The 4,837-nt window shown below is 42.1% G+C and overlaps 1 long non-coding RNA gene across 1 annotated transcript; it reads right to left on the reverse strand.

Annotated features, from left to right (window-relative positions):
- Positions 1-885: 885 nt before the first annotated feature.
- On the reverse strand, positions 886-4,453 carry LOC125536978 (uncharacterized). Its single transcript, XR_007295393.2, has 2 exons — positions 3,818-4,453; positions 886-3,480 (listed from the first exon to the last, which is right to left on the reverse strand). It is a non-coding gene; the product is annotated as an uncharacterized LOC125536978 (long non-coding RNA).
- Between the last annotated feature and the right edge of the window lie 384 nt (positions 4,454-4,837).

Below are 4,837 nucleotides of genomic sequence, written 5' to 3' on the forward strand. Positions count from 1 at the left end.
TAAATGACAATGCTATTGGGATACATCTTTTGAATGAAAATCATGATTGCGATTGCATTAGTATAAATGCTAAGAATAGCAATTGTTCTAATGATCATGATTGGGGTGATAATTATGATGTTTCTTGTGATCTTAAAAATTCGTTTGAGCTTCATGATGAATCTATTATTGTTAATGATATTAGCAATACTACTAAGAGTGGGTTTGGAAGAGCATCAACTTTAGGTAATAATGATCCCACTACTTTGGAGAATGATCAATCTTGTGATTTTTTGATAAAAGTGGGTTTGGAGAGGTCATGATTTTAGTTGATGTTATTCCCACTATCTTGGAAGATTATAAAAAATGCATGTGGATCATAAAGAGAATATCGTTTATGATAGCTATCTTGTTGGATGTGAATATGATCCTATATGTAATTATGACGAGAGAGGAATGTAGTTATAGGAACTTTCATGTCACTAAATTACCTCTCTTTGTGTTAAAATTCTTAATGCTTCATTCTTCCTATTTGCATATGATGCTAGAAGTTGCTTGTACATATAATTTGTTTACTTATAAAATGCCTATGCATAGGTAATATTTTATACTTAAATGTGTTTTTGACATGCTACATGATGATTTTTTGTGTTTCAATTATTATCTTTCATGTAAGCATCGATAAAATCTCAAGCCTATCTTAATGGATATAAAGAAAGAGCTTGTTGGGAGATAACCCAATAGTTATCATCTTGTTATTTGCAAAAATTATTATTGCTACTATAATGATTGTGTTTTCATCTTTTAGTTAGTGTTTGTGCCAAGTAAAGCCTTTGGTATGATTTGGATGATAGTTGGGATTTACTTCTGCGCCACGTGCAGGAATTTACTTTTTTTACTCGAATGTGATCTTGGTCTTATTTTTTTAACGTGATTCATATACAAATTTCCCATGTTATCCTATTTTTTAGAATTTGTGGAGTTACAAAAGTACTCCCTCCATCCGGAAAAAGTTGTCAGCACCTTAGTTCATTTGTAATTTTGCAAAAAAACCCTACCACCTTTTAAACTGTTGCTAATCAGCCCCCACTGCTTCTTCCTCATTCCTCCGTCGCCCGCCCGCGCCGTGGTCGCCCCAGCCACCGCCGGCACCAGCCGTCGGGCCCAGAGCTCGACGACGGCCAACCTGCGCCGGCCACACAGAGGCTGCTCAAGCTCCTGCTGCTCCGTGTTCCTCAGGAAGAACTGGAGCCCCCACCAGCGAGGCCCTGGCCCCTGATCCGGACCCCAATCCGCCCCCGGCGGCGAGGCCCTGGCCGTGCTCTCCCTCCATGCCTCTGGACTGCCCATGGTCTTCGCCTCCGCCGGCCATGAGATCACCGACAAAGACGACGACGAGGGGTACATGACGGCCGCGTCCAGGGGCAGGAGCAGAACGTTCGCGTCCCGGAGGAGGGAAGAGTTCCAGGGGCTCGAGGAGGAGGACGGCTGCGGCGATGCCGGTCCGCCCAGTCCTAGCAGCATCGGCTACGCCGACGAGCAGGTAAAGAAGAAGGTCCAGCTCTTGCTACCGTTGCTCCTCCGCCCAGAGCTCCTCTACAGGACCGTCTGCTGCTGGTGGTGGTGGTGGACGCCTCTGCTGCAACCCATCTGCCCGTGCACGTGGCAGTGCTGCTGCTCCTATGCCCTACTCCTTGTGCTGCCCCCAGAGCTTGCGTTCCTCAGGAAGAAGAAGAAGGATGTAAAATTCAGTTAAATTTTCAGGGTTCAATTAATCTGTACTCCAAAAATTTACTGTATATTTTCAGCAATGCAGCATTGAGCCTGAACCTTTTTGGCAGTACACAAGTTTGAATTGTGAGTAATATCCTAATCTGTATAGTGACTGTACATTGTCCCAGTGGTGCATTCCCAAGTTTCAGAAATCCCAGAAACAATTAACAGTTTCAGTTAACTGTTTTTCAGACAAAACGGAATTTACCAAGTTGCTGCTGCACCCCTTTAGTCCTATTATCATCACTTGTCACTATATTGTTGAATGGGAATCAATAAGTGTCCATTTTCTGTAGGTCTAGTGGTAGATCAAATTTCAGTCACGATGTTTATATTAATAAGAAAAGAAAAAGGAACAAGTCTGTGAGGATGATATCTCTACTACTTTCTTTACTTCAATGTTTTAAACTTTTGTTAGCTCGTAGCTCCTGAAGGTTCGGACTTTTGTTAGATTAAAAGCTTCTTGCTAAATTATTGGGTTAGATTATAATGCCATGCAACTGTAGTAGTTTGATGTTGACCCTCCTCCTACATGACACTGGACAATTTAATTGTTGTTGACCCTCCTCCTACATTACATTGGACAATTGAACATGTACTGAAGGAGTACTCCAGTAGGATTGCATGTACATGTTCAGTAAAGTGCTATGGTTGTCGAAAGTGTTAGGGAAAAAGTGCTATGGTGATGGACTAAGCAATCAACCTGAAATTAAATCTCCTTTTGTGCCTTTTAATGCTCCCTGTGTGCATTCTTTTGTAATCTTGATCAATTGATCAATCTTACACACTAAGCACCGTACCATTTGGTCAGTTCAGACTTTATGCATTTCCATACTCCTTTTGTACAGACTCCATTTCCATAGTTGCTCCAGGAACAACCATCAGAAAGAAGAAAATGCTTAGGTTCTGTTAACAATCAGGTTCTGTTAACTGAGCATGTTTAGGTAATTTACTTGAATTACTTGGAATTATTTGGATTTATTTTAATTACTTGGAATTATTTGAAAACACTAGCCCTACTGCAAAAAATTCATTACATGAGTACACTGTAGGACAACATTAATCAAATTTCATTACATGACCTTTCTGAATTTTGTCATGGTTTCAAACCTAACTAGCACAACTTGACCCATTCACCACAACTGTCCCAATTCAAACAATTTGGAATTTCTTAATTCATCTACAGAGTGGCCACACTAGGAGTACTTGCTTCTTAATTCTGGCATTTTCTCATTCTTTTACTAGGACTAGTTTCTAATCTGAATTTTTATGTCTTAACTTGGGCTACTTGAGCCTTCCACCATTTTAACGAAAAAAGATAAATAAATCCTTCGAGGTGTCCAAATTAACATCAGCACCAGTACTGTCAATACATTAATGGCAACACTTTTTTCTTTCTGAAATCAATACTCAAACTTTCGAAGAATAGCCTATATGTTTTGTTCAATACAAAGATCAATATGCATTGACAATTGAAATGGAGAGACACAAAATAGCAGAATCTTACTGCACATAATGTTAACATAATGGCAGAATCTTACTGCACTAAATGGCAGAATCTTACTGCACATTATTTTGCTTCAGAGACAAATGGTTCCAAAAAGATCAAAATTCCAGACTTTGGGCATGAGGAGAAGGACCTGCAGACTTGCAGAGCACTTGGGCAGTTGGACATGGAGGAGGAGCCTGGGATGTTGAAGAGGAGCTGTCGCCGTCAGGGTTATGCACCTGATTAAATGAAATGATATGCGCATGGGCATGAGCACGGGAAGTTAACTCACTTCCATAGCAGTAACTTACAAAAGAAACATTTGTTAATTAACTAAAATTAAGTTAACAAAAAGGAAGGCATGGGCATGGCCAAGTTAACTCAAAAGGAAAGTATAGTAAGGAGTCATCTCAAAATTCTAACAATTGATACAATGCTCACACTACTGAACTGGGATTAAAGATTCAGTTTTTATGCACTGTACTGACATTGTCATTGTCGTTTCACTGAAATAAAGGGTCAGTGTTCATGGCCTATAGGAGTATTCAGTGTCACTGGGATCAGACTACCACTAACCACGGGCAGGTCGCCTGGAAGGATGGCGCGACGGCGGCGCCGTTCTGGTGATCCAACCTGCTCAGCTCGCTCGCCACAGACATCTTCCATGGGCTGTGTAGGGAGGGAAGACCGGAGGATCCACAGGTCAATGGGGATCCGCACCCGCATCCCAAAAGGAGAGGGGAGAGGATGATAGCGCAGCTCGTTGCTGAATCCATGAGCGACCCCATGTCGTCCGTAGCACGGCGACTTCAGCAACGAGGCAGTCGAGGAAGGGGATGGGGAAAGGTGGGAATTTTAGGGATGGGAAAAGGGGAACGAGGGAGCTGCGTGGGGGAGCGGGGGAGCTGTGCAGGGAACGGTGAAGCTTCACGGTGCGGCATGGTGGAGCTGCAAGGCATCGCTGGCGTCCCGGAGAAACGGTGGAGCGGCGCGGTGGAACGACATGGTTGTGCTCCACAAAGTGGAGCTGCGCTGTGTCGAAGACGATGGACCGCGGGTTTGGTCGGAGAAAGCTGAAGGTTTTTTTCGCAAAATGACCACAGTGACAACTTTTTCCGGACGGAGGGGGTATGATTTTTGTTCAGATCATTACAGATTGTTCTGTTTTAGATACATTCTGTTTTTTATTGCATAGTGTGCTCATTTTAGTGATGCTATGGATTCTATCTAGTGGTATTAGCCATGGGGAAGTTAGAATATAGTAGGTATTATGCAAGAATAATTATGAATGAGTTTACAATAGTACCTAAGGTTTATTATTTGATGATTATACTAACAAATCTCACGAAGTTCTGTTGAGTTTTGTGTGCTGAAGTTTTCAAGTTTTGGGTGAGATCACGATGGATGAAGGAATAAAGAGAGGCAAGTCCCTAAGCTTGGGAATGTCCAAGAAACCCCAAGGTAATATTCAAGGAGGAACCAAGTGTCTAAGCTTGGGGATGTCCCATATGGCATCCCCTCTTTCGTCCACAATTCATCAGCATGTTACTTGGAGCTATATTTTTATTCATCACATGATATGAGTTTTACTTGGAG

Source organism: Triticum urartu, chromosome 2A (assembly GCF_056163025.1).
Source record: "Triticum urartu cultivar PI428250 chromosome 2A, HENAU_Tu73, whole genome shotgun sequence".
NCBI classification, from domain to species: domain Eukaryota; kingdom Viridiplantae; phylum Streptophyta; class Magnoliopsida; order Poales; family Poaceae; genus Triticum; species Triticum urartu.